The sequence below is a fragment of the Carassius gibelio genome, chromosome B20 (assembly GCF_023724105.1).
Source record: "Carassius gibelio isolate Cgi1373 ecotype wild population from Czech Republic chromosome B20, carGib1.2-hapl.c, whole genome shotgun sequence".
Taxonomy (NCBI): Eukaryota; Metazoa; Chordata; class Actinopteri; order Cypriniformes; family Cyprinidae; genus Carassius; species Carassius gibelio.
Genome location: NC_068415.1, coordinates 26,111,704 through 26,131,838, shown reverse-complemented (window position 1 = coordinate 26,131,838; position 20,135 = coordinate 26,111,704). Strand labels below are relative to the sequence as shown.

Genomic DNA, 20,135 nt, shown 5'->3' with positions numbered 1-20,135 from the left:
GGTGGAATAAAAATGAGCTCCTAAATCTTAATCCCGGATTCTGGAAGATATATTCCTCAAACCATCGGACAAGAGGAGGTGGTGCTGGTCCTTCACAAGTCACTCTAATCTGTTCAAAAAGCCTATATATAAAGTCTTAATATATAGTATTTCACAATACTTCATGGTATTCTAATTAAATCATTTTTTGGAATCTTAGATCTCTCAGAACCTGACACATTGTAATTCTGAGACTCCAGGAAAGTGGCAGTTCTGTCAAATGTTGGCGCTGGAGACTAAATGCTCCCTGATAGTTTCACACCTAATTCACTTAAGACACACACACACACACACACACACACACACACACACAGACACATTACCCACAGTGACAGAGGGACAGAGTGACATCAGATGTATGATAGTTTTTTAATTTTCTATCATCCATATAGTGTTGTATAGTCATGAAACCATGCATATTTCCTCAGAATGACTTGTCTTCTATGTGTACATTTTTTTGAAGTGTTTAGAAGCTGCACTTAAAAAAAGTAAAGACATTTACCGGTTACTTTTTTATTGTTATTTCAAAAAATCACCACAACAAGACCATTCAAGCCATTCAAAATTCATCCGCACCTGTACTGTTAGATACATTCTTTAAACAGTGGTAAAAGAGGATGTGGTGCTGATCCTTCAAGAGTCACTCAAAACGTATTTGTCCATAAAGCCTATAAAGAATTATTCTTAATATACAGTTCACAATACTTCAGCTTGTTATTCTAATTAAGTGAGGGTCATTTTATCAGTAAAATACATAAAATTCATATTATTTTTCTTTGAAAGATTTCTATAAATGATTTAAATCATACTTGTTTCTACAATAATTATTTAAAAGTAATCCTATAGCGCCATCTGGTGGCCATTATTGGTACTAAGAATTGCAAGCTTGATTTATATGTTATGATAGTTTTAATTTTATGCTGGCTCTTGAAAATGATAAAGCTATGAAACTTACTGTGCTTCCTTCAAATGATGACTTCTACGTATATAAAAAATTATGAAGAGTTGGAATTAAAAATTTTAAAGATATAGTAAAATAACTATTGTATTTTTTTTTATGTTACTTTAATAAATCGCTATGGCCACACCATTTAAGGTATCCTAAACCCATTCGAAATTTAACATCTTCAGTATATTGGCTTCATGTTAAAAAAGTTTGGTGTGAACTACTTGTGTCTTCTTGGAGGAGTATGAATTCATTTACAGGCTGAGTTTATCATAAATCCACAATAACATTTCTGAGTTCTGTATCAATCTGTGTTGTTTGTTTATTTTTGTTTATTTTTTTTTTCATAGGAAGATAACTGACCCTTTATTCTCCTTTTTAATAAATGTGCTTATAAACCAAGAACAAGCTATTTATAGCTGTATTTATAAACTGCTTACTACTGACTATTAATATTGGGACAAGGCTTTATAAAGCATGAACTGACTATTTACTAATGAGTGCAGTTATTATAAAGTGTTATCAATGAATTTGCTAATGTTAACAAATTAGACATTATTTTACAGTGTTATCAAATCCCTTAAATGATTTTTAAGTGTTTTGTAATGATTTTATTGACCTACAAGAATTTGTGAAAGTTCTGCTTGCATTACAGCTTAGTCTTGATCTGTGAGCTGAACAGATTTACTGTTACATCCATGAGATTATGTAAATTCAAATAAATATCATGTCACAGGATGTCAGAGGTCAGTATCAAATTAGTTTGAAATTATTATTTGCAGCACAAATAAGGTTTTTTAGGATTTTTAAAAATCCCTAAAACTGTCAGAAAAGGATAAGGCCTAAGATTTCTATGTGAGTGGCTAAATTTGTTTGTTTTTATAACTATAATGCATAAACTATGAAACTATACAAAATGTATAAAAAAGTACAAGTTATTGTTTTCCAATGTTTTTTATTTATTTATTTTTTTTTTTTTTTTGGATTTACATTTTAAAAAATTAGCCTAAGGCAATCATTCTAAACAGCTTGAATAAAACCTGTCAATATTTATTATAGACCACTATAACTGTGTATAATCTAACAAACAAGTTTATTATGAAAATAAAAGCGTGTACACCGGATAAATTGGACGATAAAGAAATTGCTAACAATAGTATACAATAGTTTTTAGGCGTTTAGATGCAGAAATGGAAAAATAAAATGTAAAATAAAATGTAATTGATTTAATTAAATATAGATTAAGTCTTGTTAGAGCAAAATAATAAATAGATACGTACACACATTAAACAAGCAGCCAAGATGAATGAGTTTAATTTTTTATATAGATTAAAATTGAAGACAGAAGCAGCTGGTATATGCGGTCACTTAATATTAAATTCCAGTAGATCCACTTTAGATTTATTTCTCAACAGTTTATGTTCACGTGGCTGTTTTCGTTTATATTAGCCAAGCTATTATGTATTTTGAAATAATCTTGTCCGTGATGTGTTCGTTCTTACGACGAAAGGCAGAATCCTGCAGCTCGAGAGATATATGTTATTCTGCCAGTCGCGCTTTCAAAGTCTTGCACACTTAAACGGGTCACAAAAGACCTGCATTTAGCTCGTGTTGTGTTATAATGGATGTATTGTGTGCATTTATGGCAATAATTTATTTTAAAAAGCTCTTAAACAAGAATAAATTCGTTAGTTTTGAACTTGTGACACTGTGCGCGCTGATCAGAGGCAGTGATTTCAGATATAGGCAGCCGCGAATATATCATTTTCACACAAACAGTTCAAAAACATCTTAATTTAGCTCTTGGTGTGCTCTAATTGGTGAATTGTGTGATATCGCTGCAATACTTTATTTTTAAAAGCTTTAAAACAGGAATAAATTCGTTTTTTCTGAGCTCTTTACTCCAGACGCTCGTGGTCACAGCGGTGATTCATCTCTCCTATTTCTCACGTATCTCTGGCCAGAAATAATTTATCCATGAGCCCTGAACCGGTAATAATCATATATGTTGGTTTAGCTTGTCAGTGTGAATTAAATCTAAGTATTTATTTGTATTTTAACCGATTTAAAAATGAAACTAAAAGAGAGTCTCCTCCCTTTCAGTCGAATTTCCCTTTCAGGAATTGAACCTGTAGGGGCGCATTTTCTCTCAGACAATGTAAGTCTCAGCACATAATACTCAAACAGAGGGACAGAGTGAGATGAGATGTCTGACAGTTTTTTAATTTTCTGTTATCCATACAGTGTTGTAAAGTCATGAAACTATGCATATTTACTCAGAATAACTTTTTTTCTGTATGAAAAAAGGTTTTGAAGTGTTTGGAATTTAAAAATGCAGGAAAATTAATAGTTCCATCTTTATTGTCATTTAAAAAAATCACCACGACAAAACCATCCAAGCTATCCAAAACCCATTCACAATTTAAGTTCCTCAATGTTTTTTCAACATGTACACCAAGTTTGGTGTGTATAGTGTTACTCTCCTCTGAGCAGTATGCATTAATTCACAGCTAAATGTAAAAAACAATCCACATTCAAATCAAAATAGCCGACTTCCTGTTGGTCGTAGCTGATGACTGTGAATTAGAAAGTTGTCCGTCTTGATAAGAACAATTTTTGTACTGAGTTTGGTGTCTGTAGCTAAAACTAACCCCCTCACTTTTGACAAAAGGTGGCGCTATAGAGTGCCTCTTCCACGCCCTCTTATGAACTTTTGCCAGTGTCTAGCTGTCACTAATACTGATATGTGTTCTGAGTTTGATGAAATTCTAAGCATGTTATATGCCTCAAAATCACCTGAGAAGTATTCCAGTTTGACATGTTGCCACGGCAACAATATTTTTAGATATCAATATCCCCCCAGCAGATTTATATCGGCTGTGTTTTAACTTTATTCTGATGAAGTTTGAAGCAAATCGAGTAAAAATAAGATGCTGAATTCAAAGCATTTTGAAAATGACACACTTCCTGCTGCCAGTTGGTGGCGCTATAACTTTGACTCCTAATAGTCACATATATGCGATCGACATCATACAATGAATAATCTGATGAAGTTTGATTAAAATTAGGAAATGTATGTGGATGGTATTAGACACTTCCTGTTTCTCAATTCTCGCCATAAATTAAACGCCTCGCTACGAGCAAACCGTTCGAGATATCAAAAATCCCCTGGCAATTTTTCATCCCCAATGTCTTGAGATCATGTTGACCGAGTTTGGTGGCAATCGAGTAAAAAACCTATGACAAGTATATCAAATTCCAGAGCATGCGCTTTTTACATAACTCTAAATAGCTGACTTCCTGTTGGGCGGAGCCTATGACATGCAATACGCAAGTTGTTCGGCACGATGAGATCTATATGTGTACTGAGTTTCATATTAATACGTGTAAGTATGTGTGAGCTATACATCAATATTAATGACTGTGTTCCAGGGGGCGCCGTAGAGCCCCTGTGCCACGCCCGGGTCCCAACCTCTGCAGGCTCCTAAAGGCCACAGATCCAAAGGTGTGTGCAAATTTCCAAGAGTTTTTGAGTATGTTAAGGACTCCAAAAGCCCCCACAACTTTGACGACAAATATGAATAATAAACCCTAAATAGCCAACTTCCTGTTGGGCGGAGCCTATGATATGCAATACGAAAGTTGTTTGTATTGATGAGTTCTATATGTGTACCGAGTTTCGTATGTCTACGTACAAGTATGTATGATATATGGCCCTCCATATTCCAGGGGGCGCTGTAGAGCCCCTGTGCCACGCCCGTGTATCAGTCTCTGCCCGGCCCTAATGGCCGCAGGTTCCAATGTGTGTGCCAATTTTCAAGACTTTTTAAGCATGTTAAGGGCCCCAAAAGCCCCCGTAACGTTAGAAAAAAATAATAATAATAATAATAATAATAATAATAAAAAATAATCCTAAGGAAAACAATAGGGCTCTCGCCCTCCAGGCTTGAGCCCTAATAATAATAAATATAGCTGCAAGCAGCGATGGCGGGCTCAAGCCACCAATGCCATCACCACCCCGGTGGCATCAGGTAAACTGTGCCCAGCGGGCACATGCATTCACAATATCCCTCTGGCAGTGAGGTTTTAAAGGATAGAGGGGAGCGTAGAGGGGAGCATGCATTTGCAGTGGCTGGGCCACGACTCTGGAATACCCTGCCTTTAGAGATCAGACTGGCCCCTTCCTTGTCTATTTTTAAATCTTTGCTAAAAACTTTTTTATTTTCCTTAGTGTACTGACTACTGTGTTATGCTACATTTTGAAATGGGTGGTTTTAAATTTTTTGTCTGGTCTATTTTTATGTATGTGTAATATTCTTGCTCTTATGTTAAAGCACTTTGGTCAGCCAGGAGGCTGTTGTAAATGCGCTATACAAATAAATTGAACTTGAACTTGAACTTGAACTTGATATGGCAGTTAAAGGGTTAATCCGAATCATCTAGACTTTAAAATCACATTCACAGAACAATATATATATATATATATATATATAACTTTAGTAACACTTTACAATAAGATTTCATTTATAAACATTATGTTAACATGAACAATATTTATATAGCATTCATTCATGTCAGTTAATATTCCAAACTTAAACATTAAAACATTGTTTTATTGTGATTTTTTTCCAAGCACATTTTACCAATTCCAAACCATATCAATCTTAATAACTACCATTATTTTTTATTTAATCATTTATGAGTGCTATACAATAGTCCAGGAAAGCTGGAAGAGAAAAACAGGTCAAGAAGAACTGACAAAAGAATTGCAAAAGAATTAGGAATTAATGTGAAGATTAATTTTTAGTAAATTCTGCAAGACAGACTTTCAGGAAAGGAGGTGGAATAAAAATGAGATCCTAAATATTAATCCCAGATTCTGGAAGATATATTCCTCAAACCATCAAACAAGAGGAGGTGGTGCTGGTCCTTCACGAGTCAGTCTAATCTGTTCATTAAGCCTATATATAAAGTCTTAATATATAGTATTTCACAATACTTCATGGTATTCTAATTAAATATTTTTTTGGAATCTTAGATCTCTCAGAACCTGACACATTGTAATTCTGAGACTCCAGGAAAGTGGCAGTTCTGTAAAATGTTGGCGCTGGAGACTAAATGCTCACTGATAGTTTCACACCTAATTCACTTAAAACACACACAAACACACACACACAGTGACAGAGGGACAGAGTGACATCAGATGTATGTTTTTTAATTTTCTGTCATCCATATAATGTTGTATAGTCATGAAACTATGCATATTTCCTCAGAATGACTTGTTTTCTATGTGTACATTTTTTTGAAGTGTTTAGAAGCTGCACTTTTTTTTACTGGTTCCTTTTTTACTATTATTTCAAAAAATCACCACGACAAAACCATTCAAGCTATCCAAAATTCATTCACACCTGTTCTGTAAGATTAATTCTTTAAACAGTGGTAAAAGAGGATGTGGTGCTGAACCTTCAAGAGTCACTCAAAACGTATCTGTCCATAAAGCCTATTAAGAATTATTCTTAAAATCCAGTTCACAATACTTCAGCTTGTTATTCTAATTAAGTGAGGGTCATTTTATCAGTAAAATTCCTAAAATACATATTATTTTATTTGAAAGATTTCTATAAATTATTTAAATCATACTCGTTTCTCCAATAATTATTTAAAAGTAATCATATAGCTCCCTCTGGTGGCCATTATAGGTACTAAGAATTGCAAGCTTGATTTATAAGTTATGATAGTTTTAATTTTATGCTGGCTCTTGAAAATGATAAAGCTATGAAACTTACTGTGCTTCCTTCAAATGAGGACTTCTACTTATATAAAAAATTATGAAGAGTTAGAATGAAAAATTTTAAAGATATAGTAAAATAACTATTGTATTTTTTATGTTACTTTAATAAATCTCTATGGCAACACCATTTAAGCTATCCTAAACCCATTCACAATTTAACATCTCAGTATATTGGCTTCATGTTGAAAAAGGAGTATGGAGTAGTATGAGGAGGAGTATGAATTCATTTACAGGCTGATTTTATCATAAATCCACAATAAAATTTCTGAGTTCTGTATCAATCTGTGTTGTTGTTGTTTGTTTATTTTTATCTTTTATTTTTCATAGGAAGATAACTGACCCTTTACTCTCCTTTTTAATAAATGTGCTTATAAACCAAGGACAAGCTATTTATAGCTGTATTTATAAACTGCTTACTACTGACTATTAATATTGGGACAAGGCTTTATAAAGCATGAACTGACTATTTAATAATGAGTGCAGTTATTATAAAGTGTTATCAATGAATTTGCTAATGTTAACAAATTAGACATTATTTTACAGTGTTATCAAATCCTTAAATGACTCATAAGCATTTGTGAAAGTTCTGCTTGCATTACAGCTTAGTATTGATCTGTGAGCTGAACAGATTTACTGTTACATCCATGAGATTATGTAAATTAAAATAAATATAATGTCACAGGATGTCATAGGTCAGTATCAAATGAGTTTGAAATTATTATTTGCAGCACAAATAAGTTTTTTTTAGGATTTTTAAAAATCCCTAAAACTGTCAGAAAAAGGTTAAGGCCTAAGCTATTTCTATGTGAGTGTCTAAATTTATTTTTGTTTTTATAATTGTAATACACAAACTATGAAATTATACAAAATGTATAAAAAGATAAATAAATAAGTACGCACACATTAAAAAAGCAGCCAAGTCGAATGAGTTTCCTTTTTTATATAGATTAAAATTGAAGACAGAAGCAAGTGGTAAATGTGGTCACTTTAATATTCAAATCCAGTAGATCCAGTTTATGTTCACGTGGCTGTTTTCGTTTATATTGGCCAAGCTATTATGTGTTTTGAAATAATCTTGTCCGTTATGTGTTCGTTCGTACGACGAAAGCCAGAATCCTGCAGCTCGAGAGATATGTTATTCTGCCAGTCGCGCTTTCAAATAGTCTTGCACACTTAAACAGGTCACAAACACCTGCATTTAGCTCTTGTTGTGTTACAATGGGTTTATTGTGTGCATTTGTGGTAATATTTTATTTAAAAAAGCTCTTAAACAAGAATAAATTCGTTTGTTTTGAGCTCGACACTGTACGCGCTGATCGGAGGCGGTGATTTCAGATAGGCAGCTGCAAATATTTCATTTTCACACAAACAGTTCAAAAACATCTTAATTTAGCTCTTGGTGTGTTCTAATTGGTTGATTGTGTGATATCGCTGTAATAATTTATTTTTAAAAGCTTTAAAACAGGAATAAATTCGTTTTCTCTGAGCTCTTTACTCCAGACTCTCGTGATCACAGCGGTGATTCATCTCTCCTATTTCTCACGTATCTCTGGCCAGAAATAATTTATCCATGAGCCCTGAACCGGTAATAATCAGATATGTTGGTTTAGCTTGTCAGTGTGAATTAAATCTAAGTATTTGTTTGTATTTTTAACCGATTTAAAAGTGAAAGTAAAAGTTCGGGAATTGAACCTGTAGGGGCGCTATTTCTCTCAGACAATGGAAGTCTGAAGCACATATACTCAAACAGAGGGACAGAGTGAGATGAGATGTCTGACAGTTTTTTTAATTTTCTGTTATCCATACAGTGTTGTAAAGTCGTGAAACTATGCATATTTACTCAGAATAACTTTTTCATCTGTATGAAAAAATTCTTTGACGTGTTTGGAAGCTGCAATTTAAAAATACAATAATGATTCCATTTGTAAGGTCATTTAAAAAAATCACCACGGCAAAACCATTCAAAAACTATCCAAAATCCATTCACAATTTAAGTTCCTATCAGAAATACTGATGTGTGTTCAGAGTTTTGTGAAATTCTAAGTATGTTATTTGCCTCAAAATCACCTGAGAAGTATTCCAGTTTGACATGTTGCCACGGCAACAATTTTTTAGATATCAATATCCCCCTTGCAGATTTATATCGGCTGTGTTTTAACATTATTCTGATGAAGTTTGAAGCAAATTGAGTAATAATAAGATGCTGAATTCAAATCATTTTGAAAATGACACACTTCCTTCTGCCAGTTGGTGGCGCTATAACTTTGACTCCTAATAGTCACATATATGCGATCGACATCATACAAAGAATAATCTGATGAAGTTTGATTAAAATCAGGAAATGTATGTGGACGATATTAGAAACTTCCTGTTTCTCATTTCTCGCCATAATTTCAACGCCTCGCCACGAGCAAACCGTTCGAGATATCAAAAATCCCCTGGCAATTTTTCATCCCCAGTGTCTTGAGATCATGTTGACCGAGTTTGGCGGCAATCGAGAAAAAAACCTATGACAAGTATTTCAAATTCCAGAGCATGCGCTTTTTACATAACTCTAAATAGCTGACTTCCTGTTGGGTGGAGCCTATGACATGCAATACGAAAGTTTTTCGGCACAATGAGATCTATATGTGTACTGAGTTTCTTATGAATATGTGCAAGTATGTGTGTGCTATACATCAACATTTCTGACTCTGTTCCAGGGGGCGCCGTAGAGCCCCTGTGCCACGCCCGGGTCCCAGCCTCTGCAGGCTCCTAAAGGCCACAGATTCCAAAGTGTGCGCAAATTTTCAAGAGTTTTTGAGTATGTTAAGGACCCCAAAAGCACCCACAACTTTGACGAAAAATTTGAATACTAAACCCTAAATAGCCAACTTCCTGTTGGGCGGAGCCTATGATATGCAATACAAAAGTTGTTTGGATTGATGAGATTTATATGTGTACCGAGTTTCATACGTCTACGAGCAAGAGTGTATGATATATGGCCCTCCATATTCCAGGGGGCGCTGTAGAGCCCCTGTGCCACGCCCGTGTATCAGTCTCTGCCCGGCCCTAATGGCCGCAGGTTCCAATCTGTGTGCCAATTTTCAAGACTTTTTAAGCACGTTAAGGGCCCCAAAAGCCCCCGAGACGTTGGAAAAAAAAAATAATAATAATAATAATAATAATAATAATAATAAAAAATAATCCTAAGGAAAACAATAGGCCTCTCGCCCTTTGGGCTTGAGCCCTAATAATAATAATAAAAAATAATCCTAAGGAAAACAATAGGCCTCTCGCCCTTTGGGCTTGAGCCCTAATTAAAGCTGCAAGCAGCGATGAACGGGCCCTCGCACCCGGGCGCACCGCCATCGTGTGGCTTTAGTAAAAAGGTGAACGTTGAGAAATATGCATTTAATGTCCTGAATATAAGTGGAATATATCAAAGTATATCCCATATATGTGCCAATCTTACCGTTGCCAGCAGGTGGCGCTATCATTATAATGGAATATTGGCCTTCAGAGGTGTTCAGGCCAGGACTCTTATCAAACATGTGAAGTTTGCGGAAGATTGAACATTTTATGCTTGAGTTACAATAACTTCTCTTGCTGTGGCAAGATATCAAATTTTGTCATGGCGCCATGGAAACGCCCTTTAACAAAAACTCAAGATCTCCAAAAGTTAACATTGCACAGGCCTTTAGATTAGACTGACCACAAAATATATGTTAATCTCAAAAAAATTATAGGAGTAGTTTGTCGCAGCGTAAAACATGTTACTTCCTGTTGCCAATAGGTGGCGCTATGACTATAACTGAATGTGGGCATGTAGATCTGTTAAGGGCAGAAGTTTTATCTAACATGTGAAGTTTGGGGCAGATTGGACATTGTATGTCTGAGTTACAGCAACTTCCTTTTTCATGGTGAAACATCGAAATTTGTCAGGCCGCCATGGACACGCCCTTTAACGAAATCTAAAGATCTTCGCAATTTAACATCGCAAAGGGCTTAAGATTACACTGACCAGGTTTGGTGTTGATCTGACTAAATCTCTAGGAGGAGTTCGTTAAAGTACAACCCCTGAAAATGGCAAAAACTACACCAATTTTGCAGAGAAAATTCTAAATAACCGACTTCCTGTTGGGATTCGGATTTCGTACCAAGATACTTTTTTGTAGGTATTGGTGTGTTACATATGTATACCGATTTTTGTACATGTACGTGAAACATAGCTCGAGGCGCACTCTGTTGAAAGTGTATAGGTGGCGCTATCGAGCCATTTTGCCACACCTGATGGAATTTTGGCCTTCAGATGAGTTCAGGCCAGGACTCTTATCACACATGTGCAGTTTGGGGAAGATCGGACATTTTATGCCTGAGTTATAACATCTTTTATTCCCATGGCGAGACATCGAACTCCGTGACGGCGCCATGGACACGCCTTTTAACGAAAACTCAAGATCTTCACAACTTAACATCGCACAGGCCTTTAGATTAGACTGACCACAAAAAATACATTGATGTCATAAAATTTCTAGGAGTAGTTCATCGCAGTGTAAAATATGTCACTTCCTGTTGCCAATAGGTGGCGCTATGACTATAACTGAATATGGGCATGTCAATCTGTTCAGGTCAGGAGTCTCATCAAACATGTGAAGTTTGGGGCAGATTGGTCATTGTATGTCTGAGTTATAGCAACTTCCTGTTTCATGGCGAATCATCGAAATTCGCCAGGCCGCCACGGACACGCCCATTAACGAAAACTCAAAAGCTTCGCAATTTAACATCGCAAAGGCCTTCAGATTAGGCATACCAAATTTGGTGTTGATCTGAATGAATCTCTAGGAGGAGTTCGTTAAAATACAACGCATGGAAATGACAAAAATGACACAAAATTTGCTCATAATATTAGTAATAACCGACTTCCTGTTGGGATTCGGATTTTGCTCCAAGAGACTTTTTTGTAGGTATTGGAGAGTTACATGAGTATACCGATTTTCATACATGTACATGAAACGTAGCTCGAGGCGCACACCGTTGAACGTGTATAGGTGGCGCTGTTGAGCCATTTTGCCACACCCACTTCTGAAACCCATATCAGACGTAAATTTTCGCCAGTTCTGAGGTGTGTGCAAAGTTTCATGACTTTTCGAGCATGTTTAGGCCCTCAAAAATGCGATTCATTTTGGAGAAGAATAATAATAATAATAATTAAAGCTGCAAGCAGCGATGAACGGGCCCTCGCACCCGGGCTCACCGCCATCGTGTGGCTTTAGTAAAAAGGTGAACGTTGAGAAATATGCATTTAAACTCATAAATATAAGTGCAATATATCAAAGTTTATTCCATATGTGTGCCAATCTTCCTGTTGCCAGCAGGTGGCGCTATCGTTATAATGGAATATTGGCCTTCAGATGTGTTCAAGCCAGGACCCTTATCACACATGTGAAGGTTGGGCAAGATCGGACATTTTATGCCTGAGTTATAACATCTTTTATTCCCATGGCGAGACATCGAACTTCGTCATGGCGACATGGACATGCCTTTTAACAAAAATTCAAGATCTTCACAACTAAACATCACACAGGTCTTTAGATTAGACTGACCACAAAAAAGACATTGATGTCATAAAATTTCTAGGAGTAGTTTGTCACAGTGTAAAATATGTCACTTCCAGTTGCCAATAGGTGGCGCTATGACTATAACTGAATATTGGCATGTAGATCTGTTCAGGTGAAGAGCCTTAACAAAAATGTGAAGTTTGGGGCGGATTGGACATTGTATGTGTGAGTTATAGCACCATCATTTTTCACGGCGAATCATCGAAATTTGTCAGGCCGCCATGGACACGCCCTTTAACGAAACCTCAATTCCTTCGCAATTTAAAATGGCAAAGGGCTTTAGATTACACTGACCAAGTTTGGTGTTGATCTGAATAAATCTCTAGGAGGAGTTCGTTAAAATACAACCCCTGAAAATGACAAAAACAACACCAATTTTGCAGGGAAAATTAAAAATAACCGACTTCCTGTTGGGTTTCGGATTTCGTACCAAGAGACTTTTTTGTAGCTATTGGTGTGTTACATATCTTTACCGATTTTCGTACATGTATATGACATGTAGCTCGAGGCGCACTCCATTGAAAATGTATAGGTGGCGCTATCGAGCCATTTTGCCACACCCAATGGAATATTAGCCTCCAGATGTGTTCAGGTCAGTACTCTTATCAAACATTTGAAGTTTGGGCAAGATCTGATATTTTATGACTGAGTTACAGCAACTTCTACTCCCATGGCGAGACATCGAACTTTGACATGGCGCCATGGACACGCCCTTTAACGAAAACTCAAGATCTTCTCAATTTAACATCGTACAGGCCTTTAGATTAGACTGACGACAAAAAAGACATTGATGTCAAAAATTTCTAGGAGTAGTTTGTCGCAGCGTAAAATATGTCACTTCCTGTTGCCAATAGGTGGCGCTATGACTATAACTGAATATGGTCATGTCAAACTGTTCAGGACAGGAGTCTCATCCAACATGTGAAGTTTGGGGCAGATTGGTCATTGTATGTCTGAGTTATAGCAACTTCCTGTTTCATGGCGAATCATCGAAATTCGCCAGGCCGCCACACACAGGCCCTTCAACGAAAACTCAAAAGCTTCGCAATTTAACATCGCAAAGGCCTTTAGATTAGGCATACCAAATTTGGTGTTGATCTGAATTAATCTCTAGGAGGAGTTCGTTAAAATACAACGCATGGAAATTACAAAAATGACACAAAATTTGCTCATAATATTAGAAATAACCGACTTCCTGTTGGGTTTCGGATTTTTCTCCAAGAGACTTTTTTGTAGGTATTGGAGAGTTACATGTGTATACCGATTTTCATACATGTACATGAAACGTAGCTCGAGGCGCACACCGTTGAACGTGTATAGGTGGCGCTGTTGAGCCATTTTGGCACACCCACTTCTGAAACCCATATCAGACATAAATTTTCACCAGTTCTGAGGTGTGTGCAAAGTTTCATGACTTTTCGAGCATGTTTAGGCCCTCAAAAATGCGATTCATCTTAGAGAAGAAGAATAATAATAATAAATATAGCTGCAAGCAGCGATGGCGGGCTCAAGCCACCAATGCCATCGCCACCCCGGTGGCTTTAGGTAAACTGTGCCCAGCGGGCACATGCATTCACAATATCCATCTGGCAGTGAAGTTTTAAAGGATACGCCAGATAAAGGGTTAATCCGAATCATCTAGACTTTAAAATCACATTCACAGAACAATATATATTTAACTTTAGTAACACTTTACAATAAGGTTTCATTTATAAACATTATGTTAACATGAACAATATTTATATAGCATTCATTCAAGTCAGTTAATATTCCAAACTTAAACATTAAAACATTGTTTTATTGTGATTTTTCCAAGCACATTTTACCAATTCCAAACCATATCAATCTTAATAACTACCATTATTTTTTTATTTAATCATTTATGAGTACTATACAATAGTCCAGGAAAGCTGGAAGAGAAAAACTCCTTATATTCATGTGTGCAGAATTATTAGGCATGTTTTCTTTTACAGATGAAATGCGCTAAAAAAAGAGTTTTAACTCAAACTGTTTTACTCAAAGTCGAAAATTATGAAATACTCATGAGAAATATCAAACACAAATGCAATACAGAAATGGATAAGTTAAGACTTGACCATTGTACAAAAAATTCTGACTGGGTCATGAGGTCAGAAAAGAAGAAGAAAAAAACAGGTTAAGAAGAACTGACAAAAAGAATTGCAAAATAATAAGGAATTAATGTGAAGATTAATTTTTAGTCAATTCTGCAAGACAGACTTTCAGGAAAGGAGGTGGAATAAAAATGAGCTCCTAAATCTTAATCCCGGATTCTGGAAGATATATTCCTCAAACCATCAGACAAGAGGAGGTGGTGCTGGTCCTTCACGAGTCACTCTAATCTGTTCATAAAGCCTATATATAAAGTCTTAATATATAGTATTTCACAATACTTCATGGTATTCTAATTAAATAATTTTTTGGAATCTTAGATCTCTCAGAACCTGACAAATTGTAATTCTGAGACTCCAGGAAAGTGGCAGTTCTGTAAAATGTTGGCGATGGAGACTAAATGCTCCCTGATAGTTTCACACCTAATTCACTTAACACACACACAAACACACACACACACACACACATTACCCACAGCGACAGAGGGACAGAGAGACCTCAGATGTATGATAGTTTTTTAATTTTCTATCATCCATATAGTGTTGTATAGTCATGAAACTATGCATATTTCCTCAGAATGACTTGTCTTCTATGTGTACATTTTTTTTGAAGTGTTTAGAAGCTGCACTTTAAAAAAATAAAAGACATTTACTGGTTACTTTTTTACTGTTATTTCAAAAAATCACCACGACAAAACTATTCAAGCTATCCAAAATTCATTCGCATCTGTTCTGTAAGATAAATTCTTTAAACAGTGGTAAAAGAGGATGTGGTGTTGATCCTTCAAGAGTCTCTGAAAACGTATCTGTCCATAAAGCCTATAAAGAATTATTCTTAATATACAGTTCACAATACTTCAGCTTGTTATTCCAATTAAGTGAGGGTCATTTAATCAGTAAAATACATAAAATTCATATTATTTTTCTTTGAAAGATTTCTATAAATGATTTAAATCATACTTGTTTCTACAATAATTATTTAAAAGTAATCCTATAGCCATTATTGGTACTAAGAATTGCAAGCTTCATTTATAAGTTATGATAGTTGTAATTTTATGCTGGCTCTTGAAAATGATAAAGCTTTGAAACTTACTGTGGTTCCTTCAAATGATGACTTCTACGTATATAAAAAATTATGAAGAGTTTGGAATGAAAAAATTTAAAGATATAGTAAAATAACTATTGTATTTTTTTATGTTACTTTAATAAATCGCTATGGCCACACCATTTAAGGTATCCTAAACCCATTCGCAATTTAACATCTTCAGTATATTGGCTTCATGTTAAAAAAAAAGTTTGGTGTGAACTACTTGTGTCTTCTTGGAGGAGAATGAATTCATTTACAGGCTGATTTTATCATAAATCCACAATAGAATTTCTGAGTTCTGTATCAATCTGTGTTGTTGTTTGTTTATTTTTATTTTTTTATTTTTCATAGGAAGATAACTGATCATTTACTCTCCTTTTTAATAAATGTGCTTATAAACCAAAAACAAGCTATTTATAGCTGTATTTATAAACTGCTTACTACTGACTATTAATATTGGGACAAGGCTTTATAAAGCATGAACTGACTATTTACTTTTTGAGTTTGAAATTATTATTTGCAGCACAAATAAGGTTTTTTACGATTTTTAAAAAATCCTAAAACTGTAAGAAAAGGATAAGGCTTAAGATTTCTATGTGAGTGGCTAAATTTATTTGTTTTTATAACTATAATGCATAAACTATGAAATTATACAAAATATATAAAAAAGTACAACAGTTATTGTTTTCCAATGTTTTTTAGCCTACTGCAATCATTCTAAACAGCTTGAATAAAACCTGTTAATATTTATTATAGACCACTGTAACTGTGTATAATCTAACAAACAAGTTTATTATGAAAATAAAAGCGTGTACACCAGATAAATTGGACGATAAAGAAATTGCTAACAATAGTATAATAGAGCATGTTTTATGTTTTTAGGCGTTTAGATGCAGAAATGGACAAATCAAATGTAAAATAAAATGTAATTGATTTAATTAAATATAGATTAATTCTTGTTAGAGCAAAATAATAAATAAATAAATACGTACACACATTAAAAATGCAGCCAAGATGAATGAATTACATTTTTTATATAGATTAAAATTGAAGACAGAAGCAGCTGGTGTATGCGGTCACTTAATATTCAAATCCAGTAGATCCACTTCAGATATATTTCTCAACGGTTTATGTTCATGTGGCTGTTTTCGTTTATATTCGCCAAGCTATTTTGAAATAATCTTGTCCGTGATGTGTTCGTTCGTACGACGAAAGGCAGAATCCTGCAGCTCGAGAGATATATGTTATTCTGCCAGTCGCGCTTTCAAATAGTCTTGCACACTTAAACGGGTCACAAACACCTGCATTTAGCTCGTGTTGTGTTATAATGGGTTTATTGTGTGCATTTGTGGTAATATTTTATTTAAAAAAGCTCTTAAACAAGAATAAATTCGTTTGTTTTGAGCTCGACACTGTACGCGCTGATCGGAGGCGTGATTTCAGATAGGCCGCAAATATTTCATTTTCACACAAACAGTTCAAAAACATCTGAATTTAGCTCTTGGTGTGTTCTAATTGGTGAATTGTGTGATATCGCTGCAATACTTTATTTTTAATAGCTATAAAACAAGAATAAACTCGTTTTTTCTGAGCTCATCATTCCAGATGCTCATGCTCAGAGCGGTGATTCATCTCTCGTGTTTCACACGTATCACTGACCACACATCAATTATTAATGAGCCCTGACCCGGTAATGATCATATATGTTGGTTTAGCTTGTCAGTGTGAATTAAATCCAAGTATTTATTTGCATTTTAACCGATTTAAAAGATAAACTAAATCTCCGGTAATTGCACCTGTAGGGGCGCAATTTCTCTCAGACAATGGAAGTCTGAAGCACATATACTCAAACAGATGAACATAGTGAAATGAGATGTCTGACAGTTTTTTAATTTTCTATTATCCATACAGTGTTGTAAAGTCGTGAAACTATCCATATTTACTCAGAATGACTTTTTGTCTGTATGAAAAAAGGTTTTGAAGTGTTTGGAATTTAAAAATGCAGGAAAATTAATAATTCCAGTTTTACTGTCATTAAAAAAAATCACCACGACAAAACCGTTCAAGCTATCCAAAATCCATTGGCAATTTAAGTTGTTTAAAATGTTTTGGCATCATGTAGACAAAGTTTGGTGTGTATAGTGTTACTCTCCTCTGAGCAGTATGCATTAATTCACAACTAAATGTAAAAAAAAATCCACATTCAAATCAAAATAGCCGACTTCCTGTTGGTCGTAGCTGATGACTGTGAATTAGAAAGTTGTCCGTCTTGATAAGAACAATTTTTTTACCGAGTTTGGTGTCTGTAGCTAAAACTAACCCCCCCACTTTTGACAAAAGGTGGCGCTATAGAGTGCCTCTTCCACGCCCTCTTATGAACTTTTGCCAGTGTCTAGTTATCATAAATACTGATATGTGTTCTGAGTTTGATAAAATTCTAAGCATGTTATATGCCTCAAAATCACCTGAGAAGTATTCCAGTTTGACATGTTGCCACGGCAACAATATTTTTAGATATCCAATTTCCCCCAGCAGATTCATATCGGCTGTGTTTTAACATTATTCTGATGAAGTTTGAAGCAAATCGAGTAAAAATAAGATGCTGAATTCAAAGCATTTTGAAAATGACACACTTCCTGCTGCCAGTTGGTGGCGCTATAACTTTGACTCCTAATAGTCACATATATGTGATCGACATCATACAATGAATAATCTGATGAAGTTTGATTGAAATCAGGAAATGTATGTGGATGGTATTAGACACTTCCTGTTTCTCAATTCTCGCCATAATTTCAACGCCTCGCCACGAGCAAACCGTTCGAGATATCAAAAATCCCCTGGCAATTTTTCATCCCCAATGTCTTGAGATCATGTTGACCGAGTTTGGTGGTAAACGAGTAAAAAACCTATGACAAGTATATCAAATTCCAGAGCATGCGCTTTTTACATAACTCTAAATAGCTGACTTCCTGTTGGGCGGAGCCCAATGACATGCAATACGAAAATTGTTCGGCACAATGAGATCTATATGTGTACTGAGTTTCATATGAATATGTGCAAGTATGTGTGAGCTATACATCAACATTTATGACTGTGTTCCAGGGGGCGCCGTAGAGTCCCTGTGCCACGCCCGGGTCCCAGCCTCTGCAGGCTCCTAAAGGGCACAGATTCCAAAGTGTGCTCAAATTTTCAAGAGTTTTTGAGTATGTTAGGGACCCCAAAAGCCCCCACAACTTTGACCAAAAATATGAATAATAAACCCTAAATAGCCAACTTCCTGTTGGGCGGAGCCTATGACATGCAGTACGAAAGTTGTTTGGTTTAATGAGATCTACATGTGTACCGAGTTTCATGTGTCTACGTGCAAGTATGTATGATATATGGCCCTCAGTATTCCAGGGGGCGCTGTAGAGCCCCTGTGCCACGCCCGTGTATCAGTCTCTGCCCGGCCCTAATGGCCGCAGGTTCCAATGTGTGTGCCAATTTTCAAGAGTTTTCGAGCATGTTAAGGACCCCAAAAGCCCCCGTAACGTTAGAAAAAAAATGCATTCACAATAGCCCTCTGGCAGTCAGGTTTTAAAGGATACGGCCTAAGATATTTCTTAAGCTGTAATGAAAGGGAAAAAAAAACACCACCATTAGCAACAACAAAAACAATAAACATTTAAAATACAGATTTTTTTTCCCCCTGATGATTAAAGAGATGATTAGGTCTCTCTCTCTGTCTCTCTCTGCCAGATAGCACCTCCCCTCCCTACAATTCACACACACTGTCTGTCACCAAAAATGCAGTCAGTCACCAACCCCCTCACACTCCCCCTCCCTCTCCCCCTCCCTTCCCTCACACAGACAGAGTGGCCAGAGTGAGATCATGTTAGTTAAGAAGTCTGACAGTTTTTAAATTTTCTGTTGTCCATTCAGTGTTGTAAAGTCGTGAAACTATGCATATTTCCTCAGAATGATTTGATATCTGTATGAAAAAATGCTTTGAAATGTTTGGAAGCTGCAATTTAAAAATACAAGCCAATTAATGATTCCCTTTTTAGTTCTGTGTTTGTTTATTTTTATTTTTTTATTTATTTTTTATTTTGGAAGATAACAGCCTTTAATCTCCTCAAAATAAATGTGCATATAAACTATGAACAATTTAATTATAGCTGTATTTATAAAATGCTTACTAAAATATTAATTTTGGGAGAAGGATATATAAAGAATGAACTGGCTATTTACTAATGCTTAGCTAGGAGTGCAGCTATTATGAAGTGTTAACAATGCATTTACTAATGTTAACAATTGAGACATTATTTTAAAGTGTTACCAAATCCTTAAATAATTTAAAAGTGTTTTGTTATGATTTCATTAACCTTTAAGCATTTGTGAAACAGTTCTGCTTGCTTAGTCTTCATCGGTGAGCTGAACAGTTTTACTGTTACATCCATGAGATTATGTAAATTCAAATAAATGTCATGTCACAGGGTGTCAGAGGTCAGTATCAAATTAATTTGAAATTATTATTTGCAGCTAAAATAAGTATTTTTAGAAT

At 35.4% G+C, this 20,135-nt stretch overlaps 1 protein-coding gene and 1 long non-coding RNA gene across 2 annotated transcripts in view; one reads left to right on the top strand and one right to left on the bottom strand.

Annotated features, from left to right (window-relative positions):
* The window catches only part of LOC127984365 (cyclin-dependent kinase 19-like), a 132,169-nt gene that overhangs the window by 101,943 nt on the left and 10,091 nt on the right, over positions 1–20,135 (top strand). The window lies entirely within an intron of this gene.
* On the bottom strand, positions 3,329–18,702 carry LOC127984382 (uncharacterized). Its single transcript, XR_008160581.1, has 2 exons — positions 18,058–18,702; positions 3,329–3,781 (listed from the first exon to the last, which is right to left on the bottom strand). It is a non-coding gene; the product is annotated as an uncharacterized LOC127984382 (long non-coding RNA).